Source organism: Aythya ferina (genome assembly GCF_964211825.1).
Source record: "Aythya ferina genome assembly, chromosome: Z".
Taxonomy (NCBI): Eukaryota; Metazoa; Chordata; class Aves; order Anseriformes; family Anatidae; genus Aythya; species Aythya ferina.
The window spans coordinates 29,820,817-29,840,501 of record NC_140299.1 but is presented as its reverse complement, the minus strand read 5'-3'; the positions used below and the strand labels follow the sequence as shown (position 1 = coordinate 29,840,501).

At 56.8% G+C, this 19,685-nt stretch overlaps 3 long non-coding RNA genes across 3 annotated transcripts; all 3 read right to left on the bottom strand.

Moving 5' to 3' along the window:
• Positions 1-1,441: 1,441 nt before the first annotated feature.
• LOC311427629 lies at positions 1,442-4,196 on the bottom strand. Its single transcript, XR_014687455.1, has 2 exons — positions 3,418-4,196; positions 1,442-1,914 (listed from the first exon to the last, which is right to left on the bottom strand). It is a non-coding gene; the product is annotated as an uncharacterized lncRNA (long non-coding RNA).
• Positions 4,197-7,450: 3,254 nt separating this feature from the next.
• LOC311427628 lies at positions 7,451-10,205 on the bottom strand. The gene is made up of 2 exons (XR_014687454.1): positions 9,427-10,205; positions 7,451-7,923 (listed from the first exon to the last, which is right to left on the bottom strand). It is a non-coding gene; the product is annotated as an uncharacterized lncRNA (long non-coding RNA).
• Positions 10,206-16,454: 6,249 nt separating this feature from the next.
• LOC311427473 lies at positions 16,455-18,691 on the bottom strand. Its single transcript, XR_014687380.1, has 2 exons — positions 18,403-18,691; positions 16,455-16,903 (listed from the first exon to the last, which is right to left on the bottom strand). It is a non-coding gene; the product is annotated as an uncharacterized lncRNA (long non-coding RNA).
• Positions 18,692-19,685: the final 994 nt, after the last annotated feature.

Sequence of the window (19,685 nt, the reverse complement as noted above, 5' to 3'; positions counted from 1 at the left end):
TGCAGTGTTCATGATCTGACCGGCCGCTTGGTAGCAGGTGTTCCACAGCATATCATGCATAGTCAAGTGGGCCTGCAACTGTGAGTCTGGGGAGTGGAAAGGGTTTAGCGATCAGCTTTGGTGGAGGGCGTGTTGGCGCATTTCACGATAACAAGGTGGACTGTTCCTGCTCTTTGCAGGGGATGTGAGAATACGAGTGGCCTGCACATCGTGACTGTGCCTATGGGGCTTGAAGTGCTGTGGCACTGACGTCTCCTGCATGCTTCCGTCAAGGTGCCTTCATTTTTTCTCGGTGCTACAAGTCAGCTGCTTGTGTGCCCAGCTCTTTCAGCAGGGCTGCATGAGGGGCTAACCTTGCCTTTCATGGCTTAAAGGCACACATAGCACTGAAGATGCTGGGCCAAAGTTACCTGAGTTTCCAGAGCCTCCAAGAGGGTACAGCAACGTAACAACAGGACTCAAAGGCCCAGACGCTGCAGGGGCTCTTCTGATGGGACATATTCTGAAAAGAGACTGCAAAGCTGCTAGAGCAGAAGGCAGTGGAGGACAGCTTGCTTTGCCCATGCACGGTGCCCTGCACGCTCTTGCGCTTGCTCTCTGGGGGCTGCAGCTTCCCTCAGGACACATTGACCTCCTCCGGCGTGGTCTCTCGCACGGGCTGCGCTGCATTAAGAAATGGTTTCTGGTGGCCGGAAGACCTCCTACTCTTTCTCCTCCTCCTGCTCCTCCTCCTGCTCCTCCTTCTCTTCCTCCTGCACCTCCTTCTCCTCCCCTTGTGCCAGCTGGCCCTCCAAAGCTCTAATCCCCTTGGTACAACCGCTCTGACTGTCACCTTGGCGTTTGCATAGCTGTTTCTCACACCTTTTCTTCCTCACCCCGAAGTGCTGAGCAGCATTTTGCCCTGTTTGGGTGCCTTTTCACGACAACCTTTCTCCCGAGGCCACGCCTACTTGGCTGCTAGGCTCTGCCATGCATTGCGGCAGTGCCGCTGGTACCGGCAGTGTCAGCATTGGGCCAAAACTGGCGTTTACTCAGAGGCCACCGGCAGCCCCCGGTGCCAGCACCTGGGCATAGAGCCGGTACGGGTCTCTAGAAGTGTATGTACACCTACATCTGAGCACTTCCCAGTCTGGAAGCAGGCACCCAATCAGAGGCAGGCCTGAGCAGACAACAGGGTTTTAATAAGAAACACCACTAAGCCAATCAGAGAGCGGTACAAAAACAGGTGGGTTGGGTCCTTTCACAAAATGGCGGCTGCTCACTGTGGAATGCGGACTGAAACAAAATGGTGCCCGCCGCTGCGGGTGGGTGGGAGGCATTGCCTGTCCTGGCCCATCCCACCTCTGGGAGAGCCACTCAGCAGTTTAGTCCTGCCCTTCACAAAGGGCCCTTTCCCCGCCCTGCCACGCGGTGTATGCCCAGCGCCTCCAGCTGGTGGCTTGGAAGAGCTGCAGACACGGCTCTGTGGAGCTGCGCTAGCAGCAGAAGCAGCAGCTGCGCCTGCTGCAGTGTTCATGATCTGACCGGCCGCTTGGTAGCAGGTGTTCCACAGCATATCATGCATAGTCAAGTGGGCCTGCAACTGTGAGTCTGGGGAGTGGAAAGGGTTTAGCGATCAGCTTTGGTGGAGGGCGTGTTGGCGCATTTCACGATAACAAGGTGGACTGTTCCTGCTCTTTGCAGGGGATGTGAGAATACGAGTGGCCTGCACATCGTGACTGTGCCTATGGGGCTTGAAGTGCTGTGGCACTGACGTCTCCTGCATGCTTCCGTCAAGGTGCCTTCATTTTTTCTCGGTGCTACAAGTCAGCTGCTTGTGTGCCCAGCTCTTTCAGCAGGGCTGCGTGAGGGGCTAACCTTGCCTTTCATGGCTTAAAGCCACACATAGCACTGAAGATGCCGGGCCAAAGTTACCTGAGTTTCCAGAGCCTCCAAGAGGGTACAGCAATGTAACAACAAGACTCAAAGGCCCAGACGCTGCAGGGGCTCTTCTGATGGGACATATTCTGAAAAGAGACTGCAAAGCTGCTAGAGCAGAAGGCAGTGGAGGACAGCTTGCTTTGCCCATGCACGGTGCCCTGCACGCTCTTGCGCTTGCTCTCTGGGGGCTGCAGCTTCCCTCAGGACACATTGACCTCCTCCGGCGTGGTCTCTCGCACGGGCTGCGCTGCATTAAGAAATGGTTTCTGGTGGCTGGAAGACCTCCTACTCTTTCTCCTCCTCCTGCTCCTCCTTCTCTTCCTCCTTCTCTTCCTCCTGCACCTCCTTCTCCTCCCCTTGTGCCAGCTGGCCCTCCAAAGCTCTAATCCCCTTGGTACAACCGCTCTGACTGTCACCTTGGCGTTTGCATAGCTGTTTCTCACACCTTTTCTTCCTCACCCCGAAGTGCTGAGCAGCATTTTGCCCTGTTTGGGTGCCTTTTCACGACAACCTTTCTCCCGAGGCCGCGCCTACTTGGCTGCTAGGCTCTGCCATGCATTGCGGCAGTGCCGCTGGTACCGGCAGTGTCAGCATTGGGCCAAAACTGGCGTTTACTCAGAGGCCACCGGCAGCCCCCGGTGCCAGCACCTGGGCATAGAGCCGGTACGGGTCTCTAGAAGTGTATGTACACCTACATCTGAGCACTTCCCAGTCTGGAAGCAGGCACCCAATCAGAGGCAGGCCTGAGCAGACAACAGGGTTTTAATAAGAAACGCCACTAAGCCAATCAGAGAGCGGTACAAAAACAGGTGGGTTGGGTCCTTTCACAAAATGGCGGCTGCTCACTGTGGAATGCGGACTGAAACAAAATGGTGCCCGCCGCTGTGGGTGGGTGGGAGGCATTGCCTGTCCTGGTCATCCCACCTCTGGGAGAGCCACTCAGCAGTTTAGTCCTGCCCTTCACAAAGGGCCCTTTCCCCGCCCTGCCACGCGGTGTATGCCCAGCGCCTCCAGCTGGTGGCTTGGAAGAGCTGCAGACACGGCTCTGTGGAGCTGCGCTAGCAGCAGAAGCAGCAGCTGCGCCTGCTGCAGTGTTCATGATCTGACCGGCCGCTTGGTAGCAGGTGTTCCACAGCATATCATGCATAGTCAAGTGGGCCTGCAACTGTGAGTCTGGGGAGTGGAAAGGGTTTAGCGATCAGCTTTGGTGGAGGGCGTGTTGGCGCATTTCACGATAACAAGGTGGACTGTTCCTGCTCTTTGCAGGGGATGTGAGAATACGAGTGGCCTGCACATCGTGACTGTGCCTATGGGGCTTGAAGTGCTGTGGCACTGACGTCTCCTGCATGCTTCCGTCAAGGTGCCTTCATTTTTTCTCGGTGCTACAAGTCAGCTGCTTGTGTGCCCAGCTCTTTCAGCAGGGCTGCGTGAGGGGCTAACCTTGCCTTTCATGGCTTAAAGGCACACATAGCACTGAAGATGCTGGGCCAAAGTTACCTGAGTTTCCAGAGCCTCCAAGAGGGTACAGCAACGTAACAACAGGACTCAAAGGCCCAGACGCTGCAGGGGCTCTTCGGATGGGACATGTTCTGAAAAGAGACTGCAAAGCTGCTAGAGCAGAAGGCAGTGGAGGACAGCTTGCTTTGCCCATGCACGGTGCCCTGCACGCTCTTGCGCTTGCTCTCTGGGGGCTGCAGCTTCCCTCAGGACACATTGACCTCCTCCGGCGTGGTCTCTCGCACGGGCTGCGCTGCATTAAGAAATGGTTTCTGGTGGCCGGAAGACCTCCTACTCTTTCTCCTCCTCCTGCTCCTCCTCCTGCTCCTCCTTCTCTTCCTCCTGCACCTCCTTCTCCTCCCCTTGTGCCAGCTGGCCCTCCAAAGCTCTAATCCCCTTGGTACAACCGCTCTGACTGTCACCTTGGCGTTTGCATAGCTGTTTCTCACACCTTTTCTTCCTCACCCCGAAGTGCTGAGCAGCATTTTGCCCTGTTTGGGTGCCTTTTCACGACAACCTTTCTCCCGAGGCCGCGCCTACTTGGCTGCTAGGCTCTGCCATGCATTGCGGCAGTGCCGCTGGTACCGGCAGTGTCAGCATTGGGCCAAAACTGGCGTTTACTCAGAGGCCACCGGCAGCCCCCGGTGCCAGCACCTGGGCATAGAGCCGGTACGGGTCTCTAGAAGTGTATGTACACCTACATCTGAGCACTTCCCAGTCTGGAAGCAGGCACCCAATCAGAGGCAGGCCTGAGCAGACAACAGGGTTTTAATAAGAAACGCCACTAAGCCAATCAGAGAGCGGTACAAAAACAGGTGGGTTGGGTCCTTTCACAAAATGGCGGCTGCTCACTGTGGAATGCGGACTGAAACAAAATGGTGCCCGCCGCTGCGGGTGGGTGGGAGGCATTGCCTGTCCTGGCCCATCCCACCTCTGGGAGAGCCACTCAGCAGTTTAGTCCTGCCCTTCACAAAGGGCCCTTTCCCCGCCCTGCCACGCGGTGTATGCCCAGCGCCTCCAGCTGGTGGCTTGGAAGAGCTGCAGACACGGCTCTGTGGAGCTGCGCTAGCAGCAGAAGCAGCAGCTGCGCCTGCTGCAGTGTTCATGATCTGACCGGCCGCTTGGTAGCAGGTGTTCCACAGCATATCATGCATAGTCAAGTGGGCCTGCAACTGTGAGTCTGGGGAGTGGAAAGGGTTTAGCGATCAGCTTTGGTGGAGGGCGTGTTGGCGCATTTCACAAGGTGGACTGTTCCTGCTCTTTGCAGGGGATGTGAGAATACGAGTGGCCTGCACATCGTGACTGTGCCTATGGGGCTTGAAGTGCTGTGGCACTGACGTCTCCTGCATGCTTCCGTCAAGGTGCCTTCATTTTTTCTCGGTGCTACAAGTCAGCTGCTTGTGTGCCCAGCTCTTTCAGCAGGGCTGCGTGAGGGGCTAACCTTGCCTTTCATGGCTTAAAGGCACACATAGCACTGAAGATGCTGGGCCAAAGTTACCTGAGTTTCCAGAGCCTCCAAGAGGGTACAGCAACGTAACAACAGGACTCAAAGGCCCAGACGCTGCAGGGGCTCTTCTGATGGGACATATTCTGAAAAGAGACTGCAAAGCTGCTAGAGCAGAAGGCAGTGGAGGACAGCTTGCTTTGCCCATGCACGGTGCCCTGCACGCTCTTGCGCTTGCTCTCTGGGGGCTGCAGCTTCCCTCAGGACACATTGACCTCCTCCGGCGTGGTCTCTCGCACGGGCTGCGCTGCATTAAGAAATGGTTTCTGGTGGCCGGAAGACCTCCTACTCTTTCTCCTCCTCCTGCTCCTCCTCCTGCTCCTCCTTCTCTTCCTCCTGCACCTCCTTCTCCTCCCCTTGTGCCAGCTGGCCCTCCAAAGCTCTAATCCCCTTGGTACAACCGCTCTGACTGTCACCTTGGCGTTTGCATAGCTGTTTCTCACACCTTTTCTTCCTCACCCCGAAGTGCTGAGCAGCATTTTGCCCTGTTTGGGTGCCTTTTCACGACAACCTTTCTCCCGAGGCCACGCCTACTTGGCTGCTAGGCTCTGCCATGCATTGCGGCAGTGCCACTGGTACCGGCAGTGTCAGCATTGGGCCAAAACTGGCGTTTACTCAGAGGCCACCGGCAGCCCCCGGTGCCAGCACCTGGGCATAGAGCCGGTACGGGTCTCTAGAAGTGTATGTACACCTACATCTGAGCACTTCCCAGTCTGGAAGCAGGCACCCAATCAGAGGCAGGCCTGAGCAGACAACAGGGTTTTAATAAGAAACACCACTAAGCCAATCAGAGAGCGGTACAAAAACAGGTGGGTTGGGTCCTTTCACAAAATGGCGGCTGCTCACTGTGGAATGCGGACTGAAACAAAATGGTGCCCGCCGCTGCGGGTGGGTGGGAGGCATTGCCTGTCCTGGCCCATCCCACCTCTGGGAGAGCCACTCAGCAGTTTAGTCCTGCCCTTCACAAAGGGCCCTTTCCCCGCCCTGCCACGCGGTGTATGCCCAGCGCCTCCAGCTGGTGGCTTGGAAGAGCTGCAGACACGGCTCTGTGGAGCTGCGCTAGCAGCAGAAGCAGCAGCTGCGCCTGCTGCAGTGTTCATGATCTGACCGGCCGCTTGGTAGCAGGTGTTCCACAGCATATCATGCATAGTCAAGTGGGCCTGCAACTGTGAGTCTGGGGAGTGGAAAGGGTTTAGCGATCAGCTTTGGTGGAGGGCGTGTTGGCGCATTTCACGATAACAAGGTGGACTGTTCCTGCTCTTTGCAGGGGATGTGAGAATACGAGTGGCCTGCACATCGTGACTGTGCCTATGGGGCTTGAAGTGCTGTGGCACTGACGTCTCCTGCATGCTTCCGTCAAGGTGCCTTCATTTTTTCTCGGTGCTACAAGTCAGCTGCTTGTGTGCCCAGCTCTTTCAGCAGGGCTGCATGAGGGGCTAACCTTGCCTTTCATGGCTTAAAGGCACACATAGCACTGAAGATGCTGGGCCAAAGTTACCTGAGTTTCCAGAGCCTCCAAGAGGGTACAGCAACGTAACAACAGGACTCAAAGGCCCAGACGCTGCAGGGGCTCTTCTGATGGGACATATTCTGAAAAGAGACTGCAAAGCTGCTAGAGCAGAAGGCAGTGGAGGACAGCTTGCTTTGCCCATGCACGGTGCCCTGCACGCTCTTGCGCTTGCTCTCTGGGGGCTGCAGCTTCCCTCAGGACACATTGACCTCCTCCGGCGTGGTCTCTCGCACGGGCTGCGCTGCATTAAGAAATGGTTTCTGGTGGCCGGAAGACCTCCTACTCTTTCTCCTCCTCCTGCTCCTCCTCCTGCTCCTCCTTCTCTTCCTCCTGCACCTCCTTCTCCTCCCCTTGTGCCAGCTGGCCCTCCAAAGCTCTAATCCCCTTGGTACAACCGCTCTGACTGTCACCTTGGCGTTTGCATAGCTGTTTCTCACACCTTTTCTTCCTCACCCCGAAGTGCTGAGCAGCATTTTGCCCTGTTTGGGTGCCTTTTCACGACAACCTTTCTCCCGAGGCCACGCCTACTTGGCTGCTAGGCTCTGCCATGCATTGCGGCAGTGCCGCTGGTACCGGCAGTGTCAGCATTGGGCCAAAACTGGCGTTTACTCAGAGGCCACCGGCAGCCCCCGGTGCCAGCACCTGGGCATAGAGCCGGTACGGGTCTCTAGAAGTGTATGTACACCTACATCTGAGCACTTCCCAGTCTGGAAGCAGGCACCCAATCAGAGGCAGGCCTGAGCAGACAACAGGGTTTTAATAAGAAACACCACTAAGCCAATCAGAGAGCGGTACAAAAACAGGTGGGTTGGGTCCTTTCACAAAATGGCGGCTGCTCACTGTGGAATGCGGACTGAAACAAAATGGTGCCCGCCGCTGCGGGTGGGTGGGAGGCATTGCCTGTCCTGGCCCATCCCACCTCTGGGAGAGCCACTCAGCAGTTTAGTCCTGCCCTTCACAAAGGGCCCTTTCCCCGCCCTGCCACGCGGTGTATGCCCAGCGCCTCCAGCTGGTGGCTTGGAAGAGCTGCAGACACGGCTCTGTGGAGCTGCGCTAGCAGCAGAAGCAGCAGCTGCGCCTGCTGCAGTGTTCATGATCTGACCGGCCGCTTGGTAGCAGGTGTTCCACAGCATATCATGCATAGTCAAGTGGGCCTGCAACTGTGAGTCTGGGGAGTGGAAAGGGTTTAGCGATCAGCTTTGGTGGAGGGCGTGTTGGCGCATTTCACGATAACAAGGTGGACTGTTCCTGCTCTTTGCAGGGGATGTGAGAATACGAGTGGCCTGCACATCGTGACTGTGCCTATGGGGCTTGAAGTGCTGTGGCACTGACGTCTCCTGCATGCTTCCGTCAAGGTGCCTTCATTTTTTCTCGGTGCTACAAGTCAGCTGCTTGTGTGCCCAGCTCTTTCAGCAGGGCTGCGTGAGGGGCTAACCTTGCCTTTCATGGCTTAAAGCCACACATAGCACTGAAGATGCCGGGCCAAAGTTACCTGAGTTTCCAGAGCCTCCAAGAGGGTACAGCAATGTAACAACAAGACTCAAAGGCCCAGACGCTGCAGGGGCTCTTCTGATGGGACATATTCTGAAAAGAGACTGCAAAGCTGCTAGAGCAGAAGGCAGTGGAGGACAGCTTGCTTTGCCCATGCACGGTGCCCTGCACGCTCTTGCGCTTGCTCTCTGGGGGCTGCAGCTTCCCTCAGGACACATTGACCTCCTCCGGCGTGGTCTCTCGCACGGGCTGCGCTGCATTAAGAAATGGTTTCTGGTGGCTGGAAGACCTCCTACTCTTTCTCCTCCTCCTGCTCCTCCTTCTCTTCCTCCTTCTCTTCCTCCTGCACCTCCTTCTCCTCCCCTTGTGCCAGCTGGCCCTCCAAAGCTCTAATCCCCTTGGTACAACCGCTCTGACTGTCACCTTGGCGTTTGCATAGCTGTTTCTCACACCTTTTCTTCCTCACCCCGAAGTGCTGAGCAGCATTTTGCCCTGTTTGGGTGCCTTTTCACGACAACCTTTCTCCCGAGGCCGCGCCTACTTGGCTGCTAGGCTCTGCCATGCATTGCGGCAGTGCCGCTGGTACCGGCAGTGTCAGCATTGGGCCAAAACTGGCGTTTACTCAGAGGCCACCGGCAGCCCCCGGTGCCAGCACCTGGGCATAGAGCCGGTACGGGTCTCTAGAAGTGTATGTACACCTACATCTGAGCACTTCCCAGTCTGGAAGCAGGCACCCAATCAGAGGCAGGCCTGAGCAGACAACAGGGTTTTAATAAGAAACGCCACTAAGCCAATCAGAGAGCGGTACAAAAACAGGTGGGTTGGGTCCTTTCACAAAATGGCGGCTGCTCACTGTGGAATGCGGACTGAAACAAAATGGTGCCCGCCGCTGTGGGTGGGTGGGAGGCATTGCCTGTCCTGGTCATCCCACCTCTGGGAGAGCCACTCAGCAGTTTAGTCCTGCCCTTCACAAAGGGCCCTTTCCCCGCCCTGCCACGCGGTGTATGCCCAGCGCCTCCAGCTGGTGGCTTGGAAGAGCTGCAGACACGGCTCTGTGGAGCTGCGCTAGCAGCAGAAGCAGCAGCTGCGCCTGCTGCAGTGTTCATGATCTGACCGGCCGCTTGGTAGCAGGTGTTCCACAGCATATCATGCATAGTCAAGTGGGCCTGCAACTGTGAGTCTGGGGAGTGGAAAGGGTTTAGCGATCAGCTTTGGTGGAGGGCGTGTTGGCGCATTTCACGATAACAAGGTGGACTGTTCCTGCTCTTTGCAGGGGATGTGAGAATACGAGTGGCCTGCACATCGTGACTGTGCCTATGGGGCTTGAAGTGCTGTGGCACTGACGTCTCCTGCATGCTTCCGTCAAGGTGCCTTCATTTTTTCTCGGTGCTACAAGTCAGCTGCTTGTGTGCCCAGCTCTTTCAGCAGGGCTGCGTGAGGGGCTAACCTTGCCTTTCATGGCTTAAAGGCACACATAGCACTGAAGATGCTGGGCCAAAGTTACCTGAGTTTCCAGAGCCTCCAAGAGGGTACAGCAACGTAACAACAGGACTCAAAGGCCCAGACGCTGCAGGGGCTCTTCGGATGGGACATGTTCTGAAAAGAGACTGCAAAGCTGCTAGAGCAGAAGGCAGTGGAGGACAGCTTGCTTTGCCCATGCACGGTGCCCTGCACGCTCTTGCGCTTGCTCTCTGGGGGCTGCAGCTTCCCTCAGGACACATTGACCTCCTCCGGCGTGGTCTCTCGCACGGGCTGCGCTGCATTAAGAAATGGTTTCTGGTGGCCGGAAGACCTCCTACTCTTTCTCCTCCTCCTGCTCCTCCTCCTGCTCCTCCTTCTCTTCCTCCTGCACCTCCTTCTCCTCCCCTTGTGCCAGCTGGCCCTCCAAAGCTCTAATCCCCTTGGTACAACCGCTCTGACTGTCACCTTGGCGTTTGCATAGCTGTTTCTCACACCTTTTCTTCCTCACCCCGAAGTGCTGAGCAGCATTTTGCCCTGTTTGGGTGCCTTTTCACGACAACCTTTCTCCCGAGGCCGCGCCTACTTGGCTGCTAGGCTCTGCCATGCATTGCGGCAGTGCCGCTGGTACCGGCAGTGTCAGCATTGGGCCAAAACTGGCGTTTACTCAGAGGCCACCGGCAGCCCCCGGTGCCAGCACCTGGGCATAGAGCCGGTACGGGTCTCTAGAAGTGTATGTACACCTACATCTGAGCACTTCCCAGTCTGGAAGCAGGCACCCAATCAGAGGCAGGCCTGAGCAGACAACAGGGTTTTAATAAGAAACGCCACTAAGCCAATCAGAGAGCGGTACAAAAACAGGTGGGTTGGGTCCTTTCACAAAATGGCGGCTGCTCACTGTGGAATGCGGACTGAAACAAAATGGTGCCCGCCGCTGCGGGTGGGTGGGAGGCATTGCCTGTCCTGGCCCATCCCACCTCTGGGAGAGCCACTCAGCAGTTTAGTCCTGCCCTTCACAAAGGGCCCTTTCCCCGCCCTGCCACGCGGTGTATGCCCAGCGCCTCCAGCTGGTGGCTTGGAAGAGCTGCAGACACGGCTCTGTGGAGCTGCGCTAGCAGCAGAAGCAGCAGCTGCGCCTGCTGCAGTGTTCATGATCTGACCGGCCGCTTGGTAGCAGGTGTTCCACAGCATATCATGCATAGTCAAGTGGGCCTGCAACTGTGAGTCTGGGGAGTGGAAAGGGTTTAGCGATCAGCTTTGGTGGAGGGCGTGTTGGCGCATTTCACAAGGTGGACTGTTCCTGCTCTTTGCAGGGGATGTGAGAATACGAGTGGCCTGCACATCGTGACTGTGCCTATGGGGCTTGAAGTGCTGTGGCACTGACGTCTCCTGCATGCTTCCGTCAAGGTGCCTTCATTTTTTCTCGGTGCTACAAGTCAGCTGCTTGTGTGCCCAGCTCTTTCAGCAGGGCTGCGTGAGGGGCTAACCTTGCCTTTCATGGCTTAAAGGCACACATAGCACTGAAGATGCTGGGCCAAAGTTACCTGAGTTTCCAGAGCCTCCAAGAGGGTACAGCAACGTAACAACAGGACTCAAAGGCCCAGACGCTGCAGGGGCTCTTCTGATGGGACATATTCTGAAAAGAGACTGCAAAGCTGCTAGAGCAGAAGGCAGTGGAGGACAGCTTGCTTTGCCCATGCACGGTGCCCTGCACGCTCTTGCGCTTGCTCTCTGGGGGCTGCAGCTTCCCTCAGGACACATTGACCTCCTCCGGCGTGGTCTCTCGCACGGGCTGCGCTGCATTAAGAAATGGTTTCTGGTGGCCGGAAGACCTCCTACTCTTTCTCCTCCTCCTGCTCCTCCTCCTGCTCCTCCTTCTCTTCCTCCTGCACCTCCTTCTCCTCCCCTTGTGCCAGCTGGCCCTCCAAAGCTCTAATCCCCTTGGTACAACCGCTCTGACTGTCACCTTGGCGTTTGCATAGCTGTTTCTCACACCTTTTCTTCCTCACCCCGAAGTGCTGAGCAGCATTTTGCCCTGTTTGGGTGCCTTTTCACGACAACCTTTCTCCCGAGGCCACGCCTACTTGGCTGCTAGGCTCTGCCATGCATTGCGGCAGTGCCGCTTGTACCGGCAGTGTCAGCATTGGGCCAAAACTGGCGTTTACTCAGAGGCCACCGGCAGCCCCCGGTGCCAGCACCTGGGCATAGAGCCGGTACGGGTCTCTAGAAGTGTATGTACACCTACATCTGAGCACTTCCCAGTCTGGAAGCAGGCACCCAATCAGAGGCAGGCCTGAGCAGACAACAGGGTTTTAATAAGAAACACCACTAAGCCAATCAGAGAGCGGTACAAAAACAGGTGGGTTGGGTCCTTTCACAAAATGGCGGCTGCTCACTGTGGAATGCGGACTGAAACAAAATGGTGCCCGCCGCTGCGGGTGGGTGGGAGGCATTGCCTGTCCTGGCCCATCCCACCTCTGGGAGAGCCACTCAGCAGTTTAGTCCTGCCCTTCACAAAGGGCCCTTTCCCCGCCCTGCCACGCGGTGTATGCCCAGCGCCTCCAGCTGGTGGCTTGGAAGAGCTGCAGACACGGCTCTGTGGAGCTGCGCTAGCAGCAGAAGCAGCAGCTGCGCCTGCTGCAGTGTTCATGATCTGACCGGCCGCTTGGTAGCAGGTGTTCCACAGCATATCATGCATAGTCAAGTGGGCCTGCAACTGTGAGTCTGGGGAGTGGAAAGGGTTTAGCGATCAGCTTTGGTGGAGGGCGTGTTGGCGCATTTCACAAGGTGGACTGTTCCTGCTCTTTGCAGGGGATGTGAGAATACGAGTGGCCTGCACATCGTGACTGTGCCTATGGGGCTTGAAGTGCTGTGGCACTGACGTCTCCTGCATGCTTCCGTCAAGGTGCCTTCATTTTTTCTCGGTGCTACAAGTCAGCTGCTTGTGTGCCCAGCTCTTTCAGCAGGGCTGCATGAGGGGCTAACCTTGCCTTTCATGGCTTAAAGGCACACATAGCACTGAAGATGCTGGGCCAAAGTTACCTGAGTTTCCAGAGCCTCCAAGAGGGTACAGCAACGTAACAACAGGACTCAAAGGCCCAGACGCTGCAGGGGCTCTTCTGATGGGACATATTCTGAAAAGAGACTGCAAAGCTGCTAGAGCAGAAGGCAGTGGAGGACAGCTTGCTTTGCCCATGCACGGTGCCCTGCACGCTCTTGCGCTTGCTCTCTGGGGGCTGCAGCTTCCCTCAGGACACATTGACCTCCTCCGGCGTGGTCTCTCGCACGGGCTGCGCTGCATTAAGAAATGGTTTCTGGTGGCCGGAAGACCTCCTACTCTTTCTCCTCCTCCTGCTCCTCCTCCTGCTCCTCCTTCTCTTCCTCCTGCACCTCCTTCTCCTCCCCTTGTGCCAGCTGGCCCTCCAAAGCTCTAATCCCCTTGGTACAACCGCTCTGACTGTCACCTTGGCGTTTGCATAGCTGTTTCTCACACCTTTTCTTCCTCACCCCGAAGTGCTGAGCAGCATTTTGCCCTGTTTGGGTGCCTTTTCACGACAACCTTTCTCCCGAGGCCACGCCTACTTGGCTGCTAGGCTCTGCCATGCATTGCGGCAGTGCCGCTGGTACCGGCAGTGTCAGCATTGGGCCAAAACTGGCGTTTACTCAGAGGCCACCGGCAGCCCCCGGTGCCAGCACCTGGGCATAGAGCCGGTACGGGTCTCTAGAAGTGTATGTACACCTACATCTGAGCACTTCCCAGTCTGGAAGCAGGCACCCAATCAGAGGCAGGCCTGAGCAGACAACAGGGTTTTAATAAGAAACACCACTAAGCCAATCAGAGAGCGGTACAAAAACAGGTGGGTTGGGTCCTTTCACAAAATGGCGGCTGCTCACTGTGGAATGCGGACTGAAACAAAATGGTGCCCGCCGCTGCGGGTGGGTGGGAGGCATTGCCTGTCCTGGCCCATCCCACCTCTGGGAGAGCCACTCAGCAGTTTAGTCCTGCCCTTCACAAAGGGCCCTTTCCCCGCCCTGCCACGCGGTGTATGCCCAGCGCCTCCAGCTGGTGGCTTGGAAGAGCTGCAGACACGGCTCTGTGGAGCTGCGCTAGCAGCAGAAGCAGCAGCTGCGCCTGCTGCAGTGTTCATGATCTGACCGGCCGCTTGGTAGCAGGTGTTCCACAGCATATCATGCATAGTCAAGTGGGCCTGCAACTGTGAGTCTGGGGAGTGGAAAGGGTTTAGCGATCAGCTTTGGTGGAGGGCGTGTTGGCGCATTTCACAAGGTGGACTGTTCCTGCTCTTTGCAGGGGATGTGAGAATACGAGTGGCCTGCACATCGTGACTGTGCCTATGGGGCTTGAAGTGCTGTGGCACTGACGTCTCCTGCATGCTTCCGTCAAGGTGCCTTCATTTTTTCTCGGTGCTACAAGTCAGCTGCTTGTGTGCCCAGCTCTTTCAGCAGGGCTGCATGAGGGGCTAACCTTGCCTTTCATGGCTTAAAGGCACACATAGCACTGAAGATGCTGGGCCAAAGTTACCTGAGTTTCCAGAGCCTCCAAGAGGGTACAGCAACGTAACAACAGGACTCAAAGGCCCAGACGCTGCAGGGGCTCTTCTGATGGGACATATTCTGAAAAGAGACTGCAAAGCTGCTAGAGCAGAAGGCAGTGGAGGACAGCTTGCTTTGCCCATGCACGGTGCCCTGCACGCTCTTGCGCTTGCTCTCTGGGGGCTGCAGCTTCCCTCAGGACACATTGACCTCCTCCGGCGTGGTCTCTCGCACGGGCTGCGCTGCATTAAGAAATGGTTTCTGGTGGCCGGAAGACCTCCTACTCTTTCTCCTCCTCCTGCTCCTCCTCCTGCTCCTCCTTCTCTTCCTCCTGCACCTCCTTCTCCTCCCCTTGTGCCAGCTGGCCCTCCAAAGCTCTAATCCCCTTGGTACAACCGCTCTGACTGTCACCTTGGCGTTTGCATAGCTGTTTCTCACACCTTTTCTTCCTCACCCCGAAGTGCTGAGCAGCATTTTGCCCTGTTTGGGTGCCTTTTCACGACAACCTTTCTCCCGAGGCCACGCCTACTTGGCTGCTAGGCTCTGCCATGCATTGCGGCAGTGCCGCTGGTACCGGCAGTGTCAGCATTGGGCCAAAACTGGCGTTTACTCAGAGGCCACCGGCAGCCCCCGGTGCCAGCACCTGGGCATAGAGCCGGTACGGGTCTCTAGAAGTGTATGTACACCTACATCTGAGCACTTCCCAGTCTGGAAGCAGGCACCCAATCAGAGGCAGGCCTGAGCAGACAACAGGGTTTTAATAAGAAACACCACTAAGCCAATCAGAGAGCGGTACAAAAACAGGTGGGTTGGGTCCTTTCACAAAATGGCGGCTGCTCACTGTGGAATGCGGACTGAAACAAAATGGTGCCCGCCGCTGCGGGTGGGTGGGAGGCATTGCCTGTCCTGGCCCATCCCACCTCTGGGAGAGCCACTCAGCAGTTTAGTCCTGCCCTTCACAAAGGGCCCTTTCCCCGCCCTGCCACGCGGTGTATGCCCAGCGCCTCCAGCTGGTGGCTTGGAAGAGCTGCAGACACGGCTCTGTGGAGCTGCGCTAGCAGCAGAAGCAGCAGCTGCGCCTGCTGCAGTGTTCATGATCTGACCGGCCGCTTGGTAGCAGGTGTTCCACAGCATATCATGCATAGTCAAGTGGGCCTGCAACTGTGAGTCTGGGGAGTGGAAAGGGTTTAGCGATCAGCTTTGGTGGAGGGCGTGTTGGCGCATTTCACGATAACAAGGTGGACTGTTCCTGCTCTTTGCAGGGGATGTGAGAATACGAGTGGCCTGCACATCGTGACTGTGCCTATGGGGCTTGAAGTGCTGTGGCACTGACGTCTCCTGCATGCTTCCGTCAAGGTGCCTTCATTTTTTCTCGGTGCTACAAGTCAGCTGCTTGTGTGCCCAGCTCTTTCAGCAGGGCTGCGTGAGGGGCTAACCTTGCCTTTCATGGCTTAAAGCCACACATAGCACTGAAGATGCCGGGCCAAAGTTACCTGAGTTTCCAGAGCCTCCAAGAGGGTACAGCAATGTAACAACAAGACTCAAAGGCCCAGACGCTGCAGGGGCTCTTCTGATGGGACATATTCTGAAAAGAGACTGCAAAGCTGCTAGAGCAGAAGGCAGTGGAGGACAGCTTGCTTTGCCCATGCACGGTGCCCTGCACGCTCTTGCGCTTGCTCTCTGGGGGCTGCAGCTTCCCTCAGGACACATTGACCTCCTCCGGCGTGGTCTCTCGCACGGGCTGCGCTGCATTAAGAAATGGTTTCTGGTGGCTGGAAGACCTCCTACTCTTTCTCCTCCTCCTGCTCCTCCTTCTCTTCCTCCTTCTCTTCCTCCTGCACCTCCTTCTCCTCCCCTTGTGCCAGCTGGCCCTCCAAAGCTCTAATCCCCTTGGTACAACCGCTCTGACTGTCACCTTGGCGTTTGCATAGCTGTTTCTCACACCTTTTCTTCCTCACCCCGAAGTGCTGAGCAGCATTTTGCCCTGTTTGGGTGCCTTTTCACGACAACCTTTCTCCCGAGGCCGCGCCTACTTGGCTGCTAGGCTCTGCCATGCATTGCGGCAGTGCCGCTGGTACCGGCAGTGTCAGCATTGGGCCAAAACTGGCGTTTACTCAGAGGCCACCGGCAGCCCCCGGTGCCAGCACCTGGGCATAGAGCCGGTACGGGTCTCTAGAAGTGTATGTACACCTACATCTGAGCACTTCCCAGTCTGGAAGCAGGCACCCAATCAGAGGCAGGCCTGAGCAGACAACAGGGTTTTAATAAGAAACGCCACTAAGCCAATCAGAGAGCGGTACAAAAACAGGTGGGTTGGGTCCTTTCACAAAATGGCGGCTGCTCACTGTGGAATGCGGACTGAAACAAAATGGTGCCCGCCGCTGTGGGTGGGTGGGAGGCATTGCCTGTCCTGGTCATCCCACCTCTGGGAGAGCCACTCAGCAGTTTAGTCCTGCCCTTCACAAAGGGCCCTTTCCCCATCCTGCCACGCGGTGTATGCCCAGCGCCTCCAGCTGGTGGCTTGGAAGAGCTGCAGACACGGCTCTGTGGAGCTGCGCTAGCAGCAGAAGCAGCAGCTGCGCCTGCTGCAGTGTTCATGATCTGACCGGCCGCTTGGTAGCAGGTGTTCCACAGCATATCATGCATAGTCAAGTGGGCCTGCAACTGTGAGTCTGGGGAGTGGAAAGGGTTTAGCGATCAGCTTTGGTGGAGGGCGTGTTGGCGCATTTCACGATAACAAGGTGGACTGTTCCTGCTCTTTGCAGGGGATGTGAGAATACGAGTGGCCTGCACATCGTGACTGTGCCTATGGGGCTTGAAGTGCTGTGGCACTGACGTCTCCTGCATGCTTCCGTCAAGGTGCCTTCATTTTTTCTCGGTGCTACAAGTCAGCTGCTTGTGTGCCCAGCTCTTTCAGCAGGGCTGCGTGAGGGGCTAACCTTGCCTTTCATGGCTTAAAGCCACACATAGCACTGAAGATGCCGGGCCAAAGTTACCTGAGTTTCCAGAGCCTCCAAGAGGGTACAGCAATGTAACAACAAGACTCAAAGGCCCAGACGCTGCAGGGGCTCTTCTGATGGGACATATTCTGAAAAGAGACTGCAAAGCTGCTAGAGCAGAAGGCAGTGGAGGACAGCTTGCTTTGCCCATGCACGGTGCCCTGCACGCTCTTGCGCTTGCTCTCTGGGGGCTGCAGCTTCCCTCAGGACACATTGACCTCCTCCGGCGTGGTCTCTCGCACGGGCTGCGCTGCATTAAGAAATGGTTTCTGGTGGCTGGAAGACCTCCTACTCTTTCTCCTCCTCCTGCTCCTCCTCCTGCTCCTCCTTCTCTTCCTCCTGCACCTCCTTCTCCTACCCTTGTGCCAGCTGGCCCTCCAAAGCTCTAATCCCCTTGGTACAACCGCTCTGACTGTCACCTTGGCGTTTGCATAGCTGTTTCTCACACCTTTTCTTCCTCACCCCGAAGTGCTGAGCAGCATTTTGCCCTGTTTGGGTGCCTTTTCACGACAACCTTTCTCCCGAGGCCACGCCTACTTGGCTGCTAGGCTCTGCCATGCATTGCAGCAGTGCCGCTGGTACCGGCAGTGTCAGCATTGGGCCAAAACTGGTGTTTACTCAGAGGCCACCGGCAGCCCCCGGTGCCAGCACCTGGGCATAGAGCCGGTACGGGTCTCTAGAAGTGTATGTACACCTACATCTGAGCACTTCCCAGTCTGGAAGCAGGCACCCAATCAGAGGCAGGCCTGAGCAGACAACAGGGTTTTAATAAGAAACGCCACTAAGCCAATCAGAGAGCGGTACAAAAACAGGTGGGTTGGGTCCTTTCACAAAATGGCGGCTGCTCACTGTGGAATGCGGACTGAAACAAAATGGTGCCCGCCGCTGCGGGTGGGTGGGAGGCATTGCCTGTCCTGGCCCATCCCACCTCTGGGAGAGCCACTCAGCAGTTTAGTCCTGCCCTTCACAAAGGGCCCTTTCCCCGCCCTGCCACGCGGTGTATGCCCAGCGCCTCCAGCTGGTGGCTTGGAAGAGCTGCAGACACGGCTCTGTGGAGCTGCGCTAGCAGCAGAAGCAGCAGCTGCGCCTGCTGCAGTGTTCATGATCTGACCGGCCGCTTGGTAGCAGGTGTTCCACAGCATATCATGCATAGTCAAGTGGGCCTGCAACTGTGAGTCTGGGGAGTGGAAAGGGTTTAGCGATCAGCTTTGGTGGAGGGCGTGTTGGCGCATTTCACAAGGTGGACTGTTCCTGCTCTTTGCAGGGGATGTGAGAATACGAGTGGCCTGCACATCGTGACTGTGCCTATGGGGCTTGAAGTGCTGTGGCACTGACGTCTCCTGCATGCTTCCGTCAAGGTGCCTTCATTTTTTCTCGGTGCTACAAGTCAGCTGCTTGTGTGCCCAGCTCTTTCAGCAGGGCTGCGTGAGGGGCTAACCTTGCCTTTCATGGCTTAAAGGCACACATAGCACTGAAGATGCTGGGCCAAAGTTACCTGAGTTTCCAGAGCCTCCAAGAGGGTACAGCAACGTAACAACAGGACTCAAAGGCCCAGACGCTGCAGGGGCTCTTCTGATGGGACATATTCTGAAAAGAGACTGCAAAGCTGCTAGAGCAGAAGGCAGTGGAGGACAGCTTGCTTTGCCCATGCACGGTGCCCTGCACGCTCTTGCGCTTGCTCTCTGGGGGCTGCAGCTTCCCTCAGGACACATTGACCTCCTCCGGTGTGGTCTCTCGCACGGGCTGCGCTGCATTAAGAAATGGTTTCTGGTGGCCGGAAGACCTCCTACTCTTTCTCCTCCTCCTGCTCCTCCTTCTCTTCCTCCTTCTCTTCCTCCTGCACCTCCTTCTCCTCCCCTTGTGCCAGCTGGCCCTCCAAAGCTCTAATCCCCTTGGTACAACCGCTCTGACTGTCACCTTGGCGTTTGCATAGCTGTTTCTCACACCTTTTCTTCCTCACCCCGAAGTGCTGAGCAGCATTTTGCCCTGTTTGGGTGCCTTTTCACGACAACCTTTCTCCCGAGGCCGCGCCTACTTGGCTGCTAGGCTCTGCCATGCATTGCGGCAGTGCCGCTGGTACCGGCAGTGTCAGCATTGGGCCAAAACTGGCGTTTACTCAGAGGCCACCGGCAGCCCCCGGTGCCAGCACCTGGGCATAGAGCCGGTACGGGTCTCTAGAAGTGTATGTACACCTACATCTGAGCACTTCCCAGTCTGGAAGCAGGCACCCAATCAGAGGCAGGCCTGAGCAGACAACAGGGTTTTAATAAGAAACGCCACTAAGCCAATCAGAGAGCGGTACAAAAACAGGTGGGTTGGGTCCTTTCACAAAATGGCGGCTGCTCACTGTGGAATGCGGACTGAAACAAAATGGTGCCCGCCGCTGCGGGTGGGTGGGAGGCATTGCCTGTCCTGGCCCATCCCACCTCTGGGAGAGCCACTCAGCAGTTTAGTCCTGCCCTTCACAAAGGGCCCTTTCCCCGCCCTGCCACGCGGTGTATGCCCAGCGCCTCCAGCTGGTGGCTTGGAAGAGCTGCAGACACGGCTCTGTGGAGCTGCGCTAGCAGCAGAAGCAGCAGCTGCGCCTGCTGCAGTGTTCATGATCTGACCGGCCGCTTGGTAGCAGGTGTTCCACAGCATATCATGCATAGTCAAGTGGGCCTGCAACTGTGAGTCTGGGGAGTGGAAAGGGTTTAGCGATCAGCTTTGGTGGAGGGCGTGTTGGCGCATTTCACGATAACAAGGTGGACTGTTC